We start from the raw sequence: 18940 nt of genomic DNA on the forward strand, positions 1-18940 counted from the left end.
CACAATCCCATGAACCTCCAAATTTACTCAGCATTGGCGCTTGTTTGTTTGTGTTATAATGAACTACCTAGTATTGGAATTTTATAATTTTCTATAAATAATTGTTAGAGATGGAAGATAAGGCACCTTTCGGAGGCTATGGTATCAGTGTAAGTTGCCAGCGATCTAGAAACTTCTCACTAAGGGAAGTTACGCCATGATTTCGGACCGCTTCATCCTGGTGGATCCATGCCCTTTCCATGACAGCCTTTTCTTTCAGATCTGATACTAGCCATGTCTCTAATATTTGTAATACGATTCGTGGGATTATTAAGAATTGAGAACTAATTAGATATTTGACGCGATATTATCTCAGCGTATTGGCTATTTCGGTTATGGTTCTATCCATTGTGAGTTTACAGAGACACTATTCATGCAATAGGATTGGAATTTACTTACATTCTGGAATTTACCTAAATCCACATTCATTTTCTTCGCTGATGGCTCTAGCAACAATGATGACTTCAGATCCCCCCCCCAGGAAAAGAACTTTGAATACACAGGGAGAGAAAGTAGTACTGCAAAAATACTAGTAACTCACATTAAGCACGATTAGAGATATGCTCCAGGGAGGATTTCGTAGTTTCGCGGAGAAATTACCCTACTCCACACCCTGAAATCATCATTGTCTAGCACTAAGGCATTGTGTTTTTGCTATATGCGTAGATAAACACTTTAGGGCACGGCAAACATACTACTTTTGCGCATCAAGTGTCACATGTTCAAATAAACTATCCATGGTCACTTTATCGATTCCTCACACTATTACTTCTTGCCTTACACACCGGAAACCTCTATCTATTATGTTGCTCACCAATACAATTTCTTGCTTTAGTGGCAATTGAAACCGATACATCTTATCCGCGAATATTAGGGTACGATCATCTTAATTATTAGTTAGCTCAAATATCTACAACAAAATTCGAGACATGCAGTATTTCACGTTTTGGTAGGAACATATATTGTTCCACAAATAGTGTACTTAGATCTGGATGAGAACCTAAGAAAACTAAAGAATAATTTCTTTCATTGTTTGAGACACAATTTTTCCTTTCCAAGTTTGTGCTGCTAGAAGCTTCAATTTTCATTAAATTGTGCCATAACTTCAATGAATACTTTCTTAGTAGTTAATACACCTATTAAGACATTGAAATGGAGTTTAGTATGACCTTTCTTTAAATAATTTTCACACTCCATTTTCGTTGTTCCTTCAAACCGACGGAGAAATAAAGTTTATATCAAAAGAAAGAAAGAACGTTGAGAGGATATAAAAGAAAAGAAAAATAAAACAGACATTATGATAGAAAATTAATTTTATCCACTTTGGTAAAAGTTGTGTAACTAGACAGAATATCAGAAAGCTTTTTTTTTAATTTATCTTTTTCTCTTAAAAGTCTAGAGAAGTTTCTTAACTGAATTTCTGAAGGAAATGTAAAGAAAACTAAAGCCTAGAGAAAATGAACGTATAAAGTCAATATACCACTTGTATTTCTACTCGAAACGCTTTTGTTGAAATACGAAGCATTTAATAATTAATGAAACAGTGTGAAAGAAAGGGTCTCTCTCATAATTTTGCAAGAAAAAAAAATCAGATTGTTTTATAAAGCCTTTGGTGTTGAACAGTAGTACTTCTGTATATTAGCAAAGATTAACGATTTAGTGCCTTACAGCTCAACAATTGGATGCCCTTGGAAAGGCATGTTATTTTTAGATTAATACGAGAAAGTTAGGTTGAGTACTTGAATATTCTAATTCAGCTAACAAACTGAATATTTTAATTTCATATTCATTTAATTGGATGTATTGCAAAATTATGAATGTTTGACAAATTTCAAAATATCAAGGGTGATTTTTGGAAATCTTACATAAATAAATATGCCATTAATTTCATCTTATATATATATATATATATATATATATATATATATATATATATATATATATATATATATATATGTGTGTGTGTGTGTGTGTGTGTGTAATAAAAACAAGCATATATTAATAATTTTGGATATTTGTGAGAAACTAAAAATATTGGGTTCTTTCTGAAAATTTCATTTTTGAAACAATTATGAAAACCAGGCAAATATTCTTGAAAATTTATAAATAAGTTGTACTCAAAGTGTATATATACATTTATATTTATTTTGTATCTATTATGATGTTTATTTCTTATTTTCAGATATGCACTTCCTGCTGTAATGAAGAATATTGCAATGAAGAAGTCCCTACAGATTCTTCAAATGCCATTTTGATCAATATTCATTCACGCAGTCTGCAGAAATACTTGAGACCGTGGTTGTTTCTCTTCTGTACGCTGTTGGCTACCTGGACAATATGGCGACATTATGAAATAACATGACAATGAGAACATTAGTTTCTAGACATTTTTGTTAGCATGTCTAGCTGAAAGAAAGGGAAAAATATGTTACTTTTGTTCAAGATGGTATATCTCACACAGTCCCTAGAGATATAGTCAATTTGTTATTTTATTATAAGAGTAATGCATTTGTCACAAGAAACCATATGTCGGTGCCTGAAGTGTTCAAACTATACGAGTAAAAGGAGAAGATTCTGTATAGCGTCATCATATACAGATTCCTGCTATTTAGCCATGTTGTGATGTTACTGTTACCAAAATGGGTTTAGCTATGAATACTATTTTTTTTTTGCGATTACTAGTTTTACTGTTACCGGCCTCTTTGGTGTGGTATGGTGAGAACCAATGTTTAAGAGAAGTGTATTGATGCAGTAAGAAACATTGAGATGACGCTGCGTTGCAAAAACAGAAGACATAATCAGAAAACACTAAAGATCTTAAGAGAATAGAAGGTAATTTATTACTTCCACATTTGTTTATCCAGCGAATGCTTCTAGACCCATTAGAAAATGGTTGTTTTTTTTTATATAAACAAAGAACATTTATATATAAAAGATAAGGTTATAAGGTAGCTATACATTTATTATAACAATATGAAACTGAAATGCAATAGGCAAAGATGCATCTTAATTACTAGAAGATATACTCTACATCAAGACTTACATTTCCTGGAATATGTAAATTTTACAAGGTTCTATTCATGGCAGTCGGGCACTCATCACTGGAAAGAAAGAAATTAACAAAGACTTTCGAAACGACTTTGCAGATTTATGGTGAGAGTTAAACGACAAATGAGAAAGTATCAGTAACCGTTGGTATATTGGACACTCTGTATTATCTGTGGATAAAAAATTGCGTTATACCTATTACACAATTAGTATTAAACTCAAGGAAATAGATGAGAATATTTCATGTATTAGAGACACATCAAACTTCACTTTTTTTCTGAGCATGCACCAATAAGAGTATTAGAAAGCAGGTCTACTGAAACAAAGAGGGTAGTTCTTTGCAAATCCCTTTTAAATACGTATGACCCACATTTCTATGAACTTATACAAATAAAAAATCTTATACGCTAATTAAATGTTTATAAGAATGAGAAAACATGTGTAATTTTATTATCTTTCAATATTCCTGAAGAAATTTGTCGAAATTTTCTCACCTGAAAATAAGACTGATAGGAAATATTTAATTATCGTTAAATTTTCCGAGATTATTAACTACACACTGTTTAAGAAAGTATCAGTAAATGTTGCTAAAGAAAAACAATACTCTAAAGTGTTAAGATGAGAAAAATAAACTGTTTTTTTGAGAACAGATTTCCTTGTTAGAGATATCTTGATGTCATAAAAGATAACAAGAGAAGGAAGTTTAATCTTCATTGAGATACTGAAGGTTGTTTAACTCTAATTTACGGCAATTGACTTGCTACTCATAGCAAAATACATCTTATGATGACCGATCCTTTAACTTCTTTAATTGGTTCTTTAATTTCGTGTTGCTAGTTTTAAGTATTTCTTCCCAACTCTAAACTTGAAATTACATTTTAAATCATAACAGTTATTCTTTAAAGATAAAATGAATATTTACAATGCAAACCATAAGGTTTAAATACCCTTTAAATAAATTCATGTCAAAAACATCTATTGCATGATGCCATGTAATGAGTATAACTCTTCGTAAGATATCTTCGTGAAGTGATCGTTTATGCCAGGGCATTCTTCAATATTTCTTTCAACTTTCATATTGACTTTTTCTGATGCACTAAGGATTCTTCAAATTTTATTAAAATTATTTTTTTTAAAAAATAAACCTATCATAATTCAATGATAACGTTCTTTGAAGAATCATACATTGATAAACCAGCTGCATGCTGTTTTCTTAGTTCAGAAGAAAAATTGTGCCACTGAAATTTTTAATTGATGGGATCAGTGGCGGCACAAGGGCGGGGCAAGCGGTGCCCCCGCCCCGGGCCCCACATTGTGGGGGCCCCTGAAGGTAGCTAAAAATAATTACTAAGGAACCTTTTTAGCATGAGTCGTAGAAGGGCCGTTAAGGTTTATAATCCATACCTTCCCTAAATGTAAATGCAATGTAATTGTCAATCAATATTACACCAAATAACGCATGAAACAACACAAATATCACTCTAATAAAGCTAAACAATGCTGGATTTCCGTATAAGCTGAAATCGTCGGGCCTCACTCTCTTGGGGACCCGAAAAGAAACTTAAAGAGAAAACTAAATGTAGATTAAAAATAAATAAAATAAAAGTTTCATTATCCTGGAGGCTCCCAAAGAAATTTAAAGGATAAAGTTCTGAATATAGGTGAAAAATAAAGCAAAGGTTTCATACTCTTCGGGGCCCCAAAAGAATTTTAAAGGAAAAGGCTGAATGCAGGTAGAAAAATAAAACAAACGTTTCAATTTCTTGAGGCCCCCAAGAAAATTAAAGAAACATTTTAATGTAGGTGAAAATAATAATAAAATAAAAGTTTCACTCTGTTCAATAGCCTCAGAGAAATTTAAAGGAAAATGCTGAGTATGGATTAAAATATAATAAAAGAAAGTCAAAGTATATTGTGTTGTTTACATTGCAAGGTCTTACGATTCAAGTAATGGGGCCCCGTTTGCTAGCCTGCTTCCTAAAATATCACTGTTTATTTATTTATTTATTTATTCGCATATCACTTCAATAGAAGGGTAGAAAGAAGGGATCAACGTACATAATGCTTTATTAGGGTAATAGCATTATGTTGCTAACTAAAAGCTCTTTGGTGCAGACGCTATAGTCGCTGATTCACTTCTGTCTTTTTTTTTCTTTCTTTAAAAGTCGAATTTTAAGCGACCGAAACCCTTTTGCATAGCTGTTTTCCCCATTTCTGCTCTCTGTTTTTTGGCGTATGGATTTACATTTCAGCCCACAAATTTAGAGTGAAGAAAATGTTCAATAAGAAAACAAGAGTTCCAACTTTGATACGGAATATAAGTCCTTTGGCCATTTTCGTTCCTCGTAACAATAATTCATTGAAACTTGTGGCTTACATGCTGCGCACGTTAACGTTTTGGCGGTCACTTTGTTTGGAGTAATGGAACGTTTGTTTGTATTCTTCCCTAGATCTACTCACCGATGGAATGTGCTGTAAAATCATATAAAGTTTGGTCTGAAACATGAAACTGACACTAGATGGAGTTCAAAAGCAGAAGCTTTAAAGGCACTTTCTAGTCAATTGGATGAAGTAATTAATCTGTTGGAAGATCTACGTGACACTTCGATTGAAATGCTTGATATTAGAGGAGATGCTGGTCTTTTTCTTGCAAGCATCCAGTCATTTAACTTCATCGCTGGTCTGCAGATCTCTCATATATTGATCGGATCCAAAAATGCCTTCAATCTCAGGATATGAGTTTCAATCAAACTCTTATTCAGTTACAGAGCCTGGTTGACACTTGAAGACTTAAGCTGGGCAAGGAAATCTTATCCGCAGCTCAAGGAAGTTGCAGGGTATGGAACATAACTGTGGGTACACACAGTAGAAGAGGAAGATGCATGCCTGGAGAAGCAAAGAATGAACCCCTGACTTCACATTTCGAAGTGAAGCGCTCTACCAATGAAATTATAGATGAGATGAGACAACAAATGTAGGACCATTTTACTCAGATGCATGAACTGAAAGACAGGTTTGTATTCCTGTGTTCTATGGCCAACTTTGTGCAACAGCTAGATTATGAGAGCAAGGAAAGGCTGAAACCGTGTTGCTATGATTGGTTTTGTTTCACCCGAATGATCTGGATGGCTTAAAATTATTTCAGAATTGTAAGCATATAATCCATTCACTACATAGAGAAAAATCCGTTCTCCGGACAGCGGTATATTGTACAAATATACGGTATCATCTTGCTTACTATAGAAATCAGTGCGGAGCATACGTTATCCGTATGCTAGATAGACACTGCCCTAACAAGGGACATCACCAAATTGTCCGGCTCCGATTTCAATGAATTTTTTCTAGCAGATAGAGGAGCTTTTATAATTTTTAAAAGCCGTGAAGTGGTTATTAAAGATTACTGCAGAAGTTCTTTACTAACCTTTGTAAACGGAGCGTTAATGAAAGAACAACCATGTAGATACATATAAGGCCTAGGGTGAAGTTGTATGGTAGGTATGACCTTGACCGCAGCCATCTTGAAATCCGCCATTTTGAATTAAGGTCAAGTTTTTTAAAAAAGAATAGGGTAATATGATACATACTTTCGGGCTACAATTTAATCAAAAAGACAATGGTGAAGCTAGTTTTGAGATACACTCATTTGGGGAAAAGTTACAGGCATTTAATTGTTCACTTACTACGTGCGAAAGTCCCTTACCTCCGCTTCTAACCCGCGTATTAATGATAATAAGTGGATAAAAGCTTCGGTAATACATATTATGTCTAGAGAGAAGTGATACGGTAAGGATATCCTTGATGGCAGCCATCTTGAAATCCGCCATTTTGAATTAAAGTGAAGTTTGAAAAATGAAAACCATAGAATGTGACACCTCATTTTAATGGCAAAATTTCCCAAAAAGCCAATGATATGCTTATTTTTGTTCTATAATTAACCAGTGTGAAGTTAGGGCTGCTTCTAATGAGCACCAAACATCCATTATTCGATCTTTCAAATTGGCAACCCTTCTAATTTTCACCGCATGTTTTAAGATTCCAACTGGTACTCTGCAATTGTTGCCATGGTTCATGTTTTCTAAATTTATTACATTTTTTTAAGACTTGCGATTTGTCAGTTCATGAATAGTGTTGGGATAAGCATCCAGCAATCTTTCAGAATTTTGAAGACTTGCCATGTAATTATTTATTTCCTATACCTGCCCTTCAAAAACTCGTTTACTGACATGAATCATCGCACACAAAGGAACTCCAGCTTTGCATTCAGGTGATACCGAAGACGTAGCTTGTGTAGTAGATGAGACGAAAAATCAAATGAAAATTAACTTCAGAAAGGAAAACGAAATTTGATTTTTGTGTAAATCAAGGTCTTTTGTTTTGTTTTATATTTATTTCTTTATTTATATTTATTTATTTATTTTCTATGGCATTTTTTAGCTAGTCTGACAAAAAAGTCATTCGTTTTCTAGCGATTGTTGTCGATGATTCAGGATTGTAAAATTTATAATCAGTATTAATTGGGCACTCAATTAAGTTACAACTCTTTATAAACAAGTTATATGTTTTCATATTATGTTCATGGTAAAAACAATGTTGTGGGAACAGTCATATAATGCTTCTTTGATATTTTCTAGCATTGCTACTGTTTCTTAAATGTTGTATTTATTAAAAATATTTTATTGTTTGTCGATTGCGCAACATGTAGGCTACATTTCCTGATAATTTTGTGTTCGTATAACACCAATTTGTTATAATTTCGTTTGCATTTCTTTACGTCACATAAGTCCATAGGTTCTTCATGTATTCTCGTTTAAAATAAATAATTACGTTCCAAGACTTCAAAATTCAGAAAGATTGCTGGATTCTTATTCCAACACTATTCACGAACTGACAAATCGCAACTCTCAAAAATTGTAATAAATTTAGAAAACATGAACCATGGCAACAATTGCAGAGTGCCAGTTGGAATCTTAAAACATGCGGTGAAAATTAGGAGTGTTGCCAATTTGAAAGATAGAATAATGGATGTTTGGTGAACTTTAGAAGCAGTCCTAAATTCACACTGGTTAATTATAGAACAAAAATAAGCATACCATTGGCTTTTTAGGAAAATTTGCCATTAAAATGAGGTGTCACATTCTATGGTTTTCATTTTTCAAACTTCACTTTAATTCAAAATGGCGGATTTCAAGATGGCTGCCATCAAGGATATCCTTACTGTATCACTTTCCTCTAGACATAATATGTATAACCAAAGCTTTTATCCACTTATTATCATTAATACGCGGGTTAGAAGCGGAGGTAAGGGACTTTCGCACGTAGTAAGTGAACAATTAAATGCCTGTAACTTTTCCCCAAATGAGTGTATCTCAAAACTAGCTTCACCATTGTCTTTTTGATTAAATTGTAGCCCGAAAGAATGTATCATATTACCCTATTCTTATTTTAAAAACTTGACCTTAACTCAAAATGGCGGATTTCAAGATGGCTGCGGTGAAGGTCATACCTACCATACAACTTCACCCTAGGCCTTATATGTATCTACATGGTTGTTCTTTCATTAACGCTACGTTTACAAAGGTTAGTAAGGGACTTCTGCAGTAATCTCTAATAACCACATCACAGCTTTTAAAAATCATAAAAAAATATAAAAAAACGTGCAAGATGGCAACAATTTCTGTCATCACAAATAATACATATATGTCCTCTATCTGCTAGAAAAATTTCATTGAAATCGGAGCCGGAAAATTGGGTGATGTCCCTTGTAAGGTGTTACATCATGCCGTTGAAGGATGTCTGACATCTAACAGTTTTCCGTATATCACATGCATATACTTATGTTACCTTCGTCAGCTATATGTTATATACGTCCATATGTATGTGAGATCCTGACCGTCTATATTGTTTCATACGGAAAGTACGTATAGATGGAACACTTATACAGAACGTATTATAAAACATGCGTCTTCAGTTATACGTCTGTTGTACGTTAAGTCAAAAAACTACAGGAATTACGCATGTAACCTATCTTTTTAAGTACACCACCTACAATTTTTTTTCTCAGTGTAGGGTGTACTCACAAAGCTAAAGAACAGCTTGACTTTTCCCCGGAAGGCATCCTGAAATATGTATTTTCAATCGGGCTTGAAATTTACTAAAGACTGGCAATCGTTCTTCATATTTTGATAACACTGCCTGTATCTGTCGTGTCATCTGTAAGGTCTTTCAGCAAAATGAAATTGATAAAATCATACTTGCGTTCATCAATGACCCAAGAAAGATTCACGAATCTAGAAATTCTTTCTATCAAAAATGAAATAGCATCCATCCACTTTGGATTTTGATAATATAGTTGAGACTTTCGCAGCTACCAAAGCAAGGAAGATATCATTCTGAGTGTTGGTGGAACACAGGCTAATATGGTAGTGGAAGTACTGTCGAAAGTAGTTTCATGTTTCAAGTAAAGGCAATAAAAAAAGTACCGAAGAGTAATAAAAAGCCATCAAGATCTTTCAATTGACTGGTGGTAGGTGGTAATGAAAAGTAGGATGGTATAACCCGTAGAAGAATTTTGTGCTCACACATTTAATCTATTATATATCCCCAATTATTCAATATATTCAGGAATGTTTGTTATAATATATTGTAACACTAAATACGTTAGTAAGTGGTAGTGGAAATAATCATATGTGACAGACTATAAACATGACTGAACAATTAAATATAAAGTAATATAATCGTAAAACAAGTGTAAAATCTGGAAACAATAGTAAAAAGGACAAGCAAGAGAGAAATATTCTAGTGCTTAGCTATTCATTGATAGTTCGGCAAAAGCAATGGGACTAAATAGATCGTACATTATTACTGGAGAGAAACCTAGTAAAAGATGAATGAAGAAGACACGCAGGGGAGAAATCTGTTCTATCAATTATTTACGGATAGTTCGGTAAAGAAGAAAAAAGTATTTGAATATTATGTATGATCACTGGAGAGAAACCGAATGTTAAAGTGAATGGGGCTAATTGTAGAAGAAAGATCTAATCAAATAAAATCAATTTAGCGTAAATTCTGAGAGGGAGAAACTACGAATAAACAACCATATTAGAAATTGTGCAGGAGAAACACCAAAGGCGAGAACCGAACAAAAATATTCCAGAAAACATAGGGCTTACATTTAGAAATCGCATCGGTTATATTATTATTTGCAATTTTTGCAATATCAGCTCATTGTTACGTTCCGTACGTAAATTTGACTCTATGCATATATGTATTGTAAAGAGCGTTACTTCCACTATTCCATCTAATAATAGTACGCGTTGATACTAGGCTAATATAGGTGTAGGATTATTGATTGTTACGTTTTGTTTGTTTTTAAGATTATGCTATTTTTGTCCTGGAAGTCGTGGTTGTAGTTTCCGTTACACTTGTATCCCTAATCTTTTTTTCTATTGTGTTCTTTGTTTAAAAATGAATAAAAAATAAAAAATATGCAATGATAGCCTGGTCCAGTTTTATTTTTAGATACCAGCCTGAAGACGGTTTTAAGCATTTGCAAAATAGACAGGGGTTCTGAATGCCACTCCCATTTGTTTAATATATCCCAGATTAAAATGATCTAAATATACACACCAATGGGAAAGGGGGAGGAGTATACAGAAAGAATGGTTTTGTAAATGAATGTCAAACTTAGAAGTGTATAAATCACGATTGTTCGAAAATGGGCCCCGGGCCCCAGTTTGCCTTACGCCGCCACTGGATGGGATATTTTCTATTAGCTTTGTGAACAAACGCAGTATGATACTAGTGTTTATAATAAATGTATAAACTAAATCTGAATACTTCGCTAAACTTGTCTCAACTTATTTCTATATAAAAAAACTCATCTTTTGGTTACAACTAGCAATGTTGTTACATTCAATAGCCAATTGGAAGCGTCAGTACTCAGCTACCTTCGAGTGCTGATAAAACAGAACGTACGAGGTAAATCTCACTGTGACAACAAAATTCACTTGGCGGGAGCCTCGGGGTTCTCCCGTTTTCTCCCACCTCCTTTATTCCACCATTTCATCATCAGTGTCTCCTTTAACCTAGCCGGCATAACTGTGGGACGTAAAACTCAAAAATTTCATTTCATTTTCAATGTGACAACACAGACCCTGTTCTCAAATGACATCATCATTCCATTCTAAGAAATTTGGAGTGCAGACGTGAAAGAACTACCCTTTCTCACTACAGTAAAAGGTTTATACGATACGAAAACAAAGTTCTCTGTAATTTATGTGAATTTAAGTTCCTTAAAATGTAAAGTTTCTCAATCACCTAAATGTGTGAATGTGAAAATATGTGCTTATATCCAAACAATTTATATATATAGGTGTTAATAAACTACACAGACAAACTGTAAGAGGTGATTCCTTATATCAAAATAAGAGAAAAAATTCATATGGATCTGTGAGTAAAATAGTTTCATAGCTAGGACTGTCCAAAATCGCGATAAGACCAAATTCCAACAGGCTCTATTCAAATTCCAGGTGGATGATGGTCCTTATCAGCGTAAAGGAAGCCATGCATACACAATAGAAAAAAAAAATGCATGTTTCATTAATTTTCAGTTGGTATACAGAGTATCCCATACAGGGTGAAATTCCCAAGCATACCATCAAGCGAATTTTGAGATATGCTCTGATTTTATGATTGGTCGAAAGTGGGCAAAGGATAAGCCTTGATAACAGTGAACACAAAAATGAAATTTTTCAGTTTTACGTCCCACGGTTATGCCGCTTAGGCTAAAGGAGACGGTGATGATGAGAGATGAGTGATATGGTGGAATGAAGAAAGTGGGAGGAAACGGGAGAACCCCGAGAAAACCCACGAGCACGGTGTTTGTCCACCACAAAGTCCACACGGCGCGAGCTGGGATCGAACCAGGGTCCCCAAGCACCGGAGGTGAACGCTCTACCACTGAGCCACCGCGCCCCCCTCCCACAATTATGCCGGTTAGGCTAAAGGAGACGGTGTTGATGACAAATGATTGAAATGGTGGAATGAAGAAAGTGGGAGGAAACGAGAGAACCCCGAGGAAACCCACGAGCACGATGTTTGTCGACCACAAAGTACACACGGCTCGAGCTGGGATCGGACCATGGACCCCAAGCACCGAAAGTGAACGCTCTACCACTGAGCCGCAGTGAACACAGAATCCTTTGGATCGATGTCAGGAGTGTTGAGGGTCGTCAGCAGTACGGATTCTCGTACTCGGGAAAACACATGCTGCAATGTTTTCTTCCACACTTATAAGTGAAGAAAACGTGAAATATACCGTGACGAAATACATGACATTACACAATATTGCGAACACACACACACAAAATGGAGCTACCGGTTTCTAACACTTCCGACTTCCCTCCGAAGCATTGGATGTCCATTGCTGTCGAGGCTTATCTTCTGCCTACTTTGGATCCTCCCTGAAATCAGGGTACATTTGAAAACTCTATTGAGAGCATATCTGAAAATTACACCCTTTAGGGAATACCCTGTATACCTGTTGAAAATCGCTGAAATATGCAATTTTGGATCGTGTATGCGTGGCTTCGTTTAAGCTGATAAGGATCATCGTTCACAGTTTCTGGAATTCGAAATAGGGCCTGTTGAAATTTTGCTTTTTTGCGGTTTTGGACAGCCCAGGCTCTGAAACTACGCACTTTTCGCCATAGGTCCATATGAACTTTTTCTCTTATTTTGATGTGAGGAATCACCTCTTACAGTTTGTCGGTATAGTTCATTAACACCCTATATAGAGCTATATAAAAGTTGGAATATGTCTAAGTAAAGACTTATCAAGAGGCATCGCAAAAAATAGAATTACAAGTTCTTGTACGATTAAAAATAAGTGAATATTGCGTTTGAAGATCGAATATCAGAGAAAGATATGAATGTGAAACTATGTATTAATGTGAAAATATATTTATTTATTATTATACACGACTGCTCAAAATAGTATTTTTCTTTTCTTTTTATTCTTTTTTTCTTTTCTTTTCTTTTCTTTTTTTTTTGAAAAAAATAGAATTGCAAAAGGTAAGTAATATAATACAGGGTGTGCAATATACAATGCAATCCGGAGTTTCGGATAAAAGAACTTTTGAATCTGAAGCGATACCCAGAAAATGGTTATACCAAAATGAAGCCTTTTTTATGCATATATTTTAAAACTAGGAAGCAACAATTGAAGTACAATAGGAACCACACAGTGTTGCCAGATATAACCGAAAGTGTAAATCAATGCTTTTACAAAATACGTAAATCAACTCATAACTCTTAGTATGGAGATTCTGTCGTTAATTTTCAGTTTGTTTAGTTGTAGTAGCTTGGAAGCTATGGAGCAGAAAAAATAGTTATTCATTTCCACCAATAACCAATCGGATAATGCCTCTGTAAAGAGGAACTAGGGAAATCGTAGTTTTCATAAATTAACATTCCTAATTGGCAACACTGCTAATGTTTTAGTGCATGAAAATATGTGTTAAGGATCTGTCTGCGTTCTGCAATTCCTAAAATCAACGAAAAAAAAAACTTTGAAATTATAATGATACAACTTTTAATTACATCCTTCAACACTGCTATTTCTTTCTATGGGAGGTGTACAAGAACAATCCTCGAACTGTACAAGACCTGGAAATGAACATTCGCAGTGCCATTGAGAACATTAATACTTCTACTCTTCGTAAAGTAGCTGCCAACATGGTGAAACGTGTGAACCTGTGTTTGAATCAAAACAGGAAAGACTTCCAGCATCTGCTGTAGAGCTGATAATTCACTTCGTGATAATAGCAGTGTTGCCGGGTGCATGCAAGTAAACGTTTTATCCTGACAATTTCAAAGTATTGTTGTTTTCAGGAATTGTGTAATGCAGACAGACCCTTAACACACCTTTTGTTACACTGAAACATCAGCAGTATTGCCAATTCAGAATGTTAATTTATGAAAACTACGATATACCTGGCTCTCCCTTACAGAGTCCTCACTCGATTGATTATCGATGGAAATGAAAAATTCTTTTTTCTGCTCTATACTTTCCAAGCTAGTCTAACTAACGAACTGGAAATTAACGACAAAACATCCATACCTATGAGGAATGAGTCAATTTACGTGTTTTATCAAAATAAAATGATTTAAACATTCGGTTATATCTGGCAACACCGTGTGGTTCCTAGTGTACTTCAACAGTTGCTTTCTAGTTTTAAAATATTTGCATGAACAAGGCTTCATTCTGGTATAATCATGATTTTTGTATCGTTTCAGGTTCAAAAATTCTTCTATCCTAAACTTCGGGTTGCATGGTATATTGGACACTCTGTATTATCTATGGATAAAAAAAATGCATTATACCTATTACACAATTAAACTCAAGGAAATAGATGATAATATTTCATGTATTAGAAACACTTCAAACTTCATTTTTTTTTCTGAGCATTCACCAATAAGAGTATTAGAAAACAGTTCTACTGAAACAAATAGGGTAGTTCTTTGCAAATCCCTTTTAAATACGAATGGCTCAAATTTATATGAACTTATATTTTTAAAAATCTTATACGCAAATTAGATGTTAATAAGGAAGATAAAACATGTATAATTTTATTATCTTTCTATATTCCTGAAAAAAAGTTTTCGGAAGTTTCTCACCTCAAAATAAGACTGACAGGAAATATCTAACTATCATTAAATTTTCCGAGATTATTAATTACACTGTTCAAGACAGAAAGTTTGGTAAATTTTAATTCACGAAAGTAATCAGGTGTGGACGAGTTCAAGAAACCAATATACAGTATATAGATGTATACCTTGTTATCTCTAAGCCGTAAACATTCTTATGTTTCAAGCTCAATTGTTATGTGGATTAAAATATCTAGTCATTTCAAGCTACCGCTTTTTGGTAATAAAATAAAATAAAAGTATGTGATTTTATTTTCTCTATCTAGTCACGTGTTCTAAGTGAAACTTGTGTTTCTAAATTACTCCATATACATAAACAAAGATGTATTAATTTATTGTAATAAAGTATTATGTAAAAATAAGTTGTACATTTATTTTAATCCATAACCAATCACTATATAAGTACTAACTATTATATTGTGACACGATTAGGTACAACGTAAAACTGAAATGTAAGCAAAAAAGTAATAAATATTATTATAGTGTTTCTTCGTCCTTCCTAACACGTAACGGAATTTTATGTATATAAACTAGTTATAAAGGAGGAATGTATGTACTTATAGGTCAGATTCAATGATATACACAACGTAACGTATTCATGTGTGAACTAGTAATTACTGAATTAACTCTTTCAGAAAACAGGAATGTAATTATTTATATTGCATAAATTATTATCATTCGTAAACAATTTTAAGATTTTAGAAAAAAAGGTGAGAATCAAAAATAGTGTATTTTAAGAGAGAATGGATAAAACGAACTGTTATAAATATTCATTATTATCGGAACTGCCAATCTCCTACAAGATCTTTGCCTAGTATTCTGCAAGCACAGGTAACCTTCTATGTATCTGACACTAGCTTCTAAAGTAATGGACCAACTATGGATCAATTATCCTATACCATACAAGTCCAGTTGGTCAACCACTTATTGATTTTAAGAAGGCGTAACATTGGTTATTTTTAGATTGTAAATTCACTAGAATCTTTTGAGTTTGAAGTTTTGAGTTCGAGTTCTTGTGCAACACCAGGTTACGGAGACCGAAAATTAACTATTGATGTGTGCTCCAAACCGCTAGTGAGGCATGCATCGGGCGAAGTTGGCAAGTGCACAGGTCATCATGGAAAATCAATCTTTACCGTCTTGCACTCTCACCTTCAAAGGTAGTGACTCCTATAGAACAGAAGCTGAGAATTGTTGGAAGCTAACAATAATTTTGAGTTGATTGAACTATCTCATCACCTACTTCTAGGCGCAAAATTTCATAGTCAGACGAACTTGCCAACCCAAAAATGGTGGTCCTCAGTATCTATCACGTACAAATTATGACGCAAACCATTTCGATTGAGGGTGGGAAAGGAGGGGCGAATTTCAATGTTGTGAAAACTTCACTTTCCATGTCCGTTATGAAGACTTCAAATTTCGTGTTTTCTCTCACTCAGTGAAAGTTATTTTCGTGCGAAACAGACACTCCACAGCCCTGTGAGATTAAGCAGAAACCATTTCTACTGAACACTGGTCGCCAATGTTCAGTAGGAATGGTTTGCGGAAATTTTGCGCCCTGACCTACTTACATGGTTCTGTTTCTCTGACGATGGACCTTAGAATTTCTCAATTAATAAAGTTAATTTCAATAGGGTTAGAATAAAAGGAAATAATAAAATCATATAAAAGAACGTGCAATGAGTATGCAAAAAGAAATTTATAATTTTAATAGTGAATAAACAATCTTTAAAGAATCCACCATAAAGAATGTGACTACACTGCCATCTTTAGGTCTTCTTGCGAACTTTTTCCAGAATAGATGGCTCCGGGATACAAAGACAGGTTGCGGACAGATTTACTGCTAGTAGTAAATGATAATTAACATACTTAAAGTGTGCTGCAAAAGGAGTCTGAACTATGATTTCCCTTAATACTTACAGTTAGGTTTTTTCGATTGTATTGTTATCCATTTGTCTTGAAAAATAAAGTGAATATTTTCTAAATACGTATCAGACAGTCTTACATATTTAATTATCATTATTCAGAACCACAAGCAAAAATTCTGCCAAGCCTTCTCATTTTGTATTTCGTTATAATAGTGGTCTAAAACTAGTCATAAAACATAGCTTAAATCATTAAATACAATGAAAATAAATACCGTTAATAACAACACTAACAGTACTACCACTACTACTTCTAATTACCATTTCTTTGTCACTGTTGCTTCATTAATGCCCTTGTAGATAGGAGACCACTAATAATGGAACATGGTTGGTTACCTTCAGTAAACTATTTGATCATCAAAATCTACGTACTGTTACCACCCAATCGGAAACCGTGAGGAATGCCTTACTGCTAACCAACGCAGCAGAATTTTTAAAAATCAAATCAAATCAAATATTTCCGTTTTTACGTCCCATGATAATGCCCTTTAGGCTAAGGGAGACGAGGATTAAGGCGAGTGAAGGATGATGGAAGAATTGGTGGGATGATAATGTAAGAGAAAACGTGAATACCAGAAAAAACACTGGCACGGTGTTGTTCACCACAAACTTACTTAGCCGGGGATCGAATCAGGAACCTCATGCACCGGAGGTAAGCGCTCTACCACTGAGTCACGTGTCCCTTGGAGTAAAGGAGTTTTGATAGCGTGCACATATTGATGGATCCATGAGTGGTGTATCTATAAAACCTTAGACATCGCCATCGACATTTTAGCTGCCTTTGACCATTGCTTTTTTCAACGTAATAGGCTCTTGGAAGATGCTACATTACGCCGTCAACATTTTTGTTTACCTGTTACCATTGGTTTTTATCAACGCACTTGATTCTCCTGCTACTGCTCCTTCTCTGCTCATGCGGTTTAACTGAGAATGGGAGAAACTGTCATCACAGAGTATCCAGTTAAGATGACTGCTATAGTTTGAACAATGTTAAAGGAAAAAACTACAGTGCTAACATCTTGTATTTCGAGATGAAAGAATTATTTGTGAATTTTGAGTTTTGTTATTTTTGTTCAACCAAAAAAACTTCAATGTCCACGTAATATTAATCTTTGGAAGCTAAGTAGATATTAGTAAAGTGTTGAATGACCATCGGAGATAAGCAAGCACACACAGCAGAATTTAAGAGAAGTCTTGTCAATTGAAGTAGGTGGAAGCTTATCAAAATTGTGACAGATAAAGAGGGAAGCAAAAATAGTGTAGTTGCTAAAAAAAAAAAAAAAAAAAAAAAAAAAACACTGTTAAATTTTAAAATACGACACAAAGGCAACGGTGGTATTCTTTTTCAGTTACGTAACATAATGAAGGTTTGCTTTACCATATTCACGTATATTTTAATCAGAGAGAAGAAGACAGAATGTATAATTTTAACATATAAAGCTCCCAGTATATCAATCTATATTTGAAACTCTTTCGTTACATGGAAAATGTGTTCATATGTCCGTGATGAATTCTCGTTATACAAGTACTGTAGAGTTACTAATCTTTCACATACAACAGAATTGTAATGAGAGTTAATATTGAGCAGTATATTAGCTTTGTTAGAAGAGCACGTTACAATCATTGGCTTCGTTTGTCTACATCATTAAAATCCTCTTCTTCACTATGTGATTTTCACTAAGCAAACACACACGATATGCATACCTTCCAGAGCATATCTAGGCTATATTATGCATACGATAGAATATTTCTATGTACCACGATTATGAAACGTTAAAACTCTCCAACCACCAGGATTTATTATTACGACGTTCACTTCTTGAGAAAAAGGTCACTGTTCTGACCTTTTAAATTACGCAGTATGGTGTCTTCAATGATTAGCGAAACAAGAAAGAGTAATAGTTCGTTACAGAGATGTGTGATCTCCAAGCAAGTCAGATGTTTGTTCAATATGAGTACAGAATATATTTTGTATATTGATTTCAGTATTGGATATAAACCGACAGATGGATAGGGATGCGCACGAGTCGAGTCGAGTCGAGATTTAAGCCTGTCTCGACTCGTCTGGAGAAAATGTTGTCTCGACTTGTGTCTTGACTCGAAAATATGTTTCTGTCTCGACTCGAGTCTCGACTCGAGTCTCGACTCGACTCGAATTCGAGTCGAGACAAAATATACGAGATAAAATATACTCACACATAAGCCAGAACATTATGACTATC

This window comes from Thermobia domestica, chromosome 17 (assembly GCF_964235325.1).
Source record: "Thermobia domestica chromosome 17, izTheDome1.hap1.1, whole genome shotgun sequence".
NCBI classification, from domain to species: Eukaryota; Metazoa; Arthropoda; class Insecta; order Zygentoma; family Lepismatidae; genus Thermobia; species Thermobia domestica.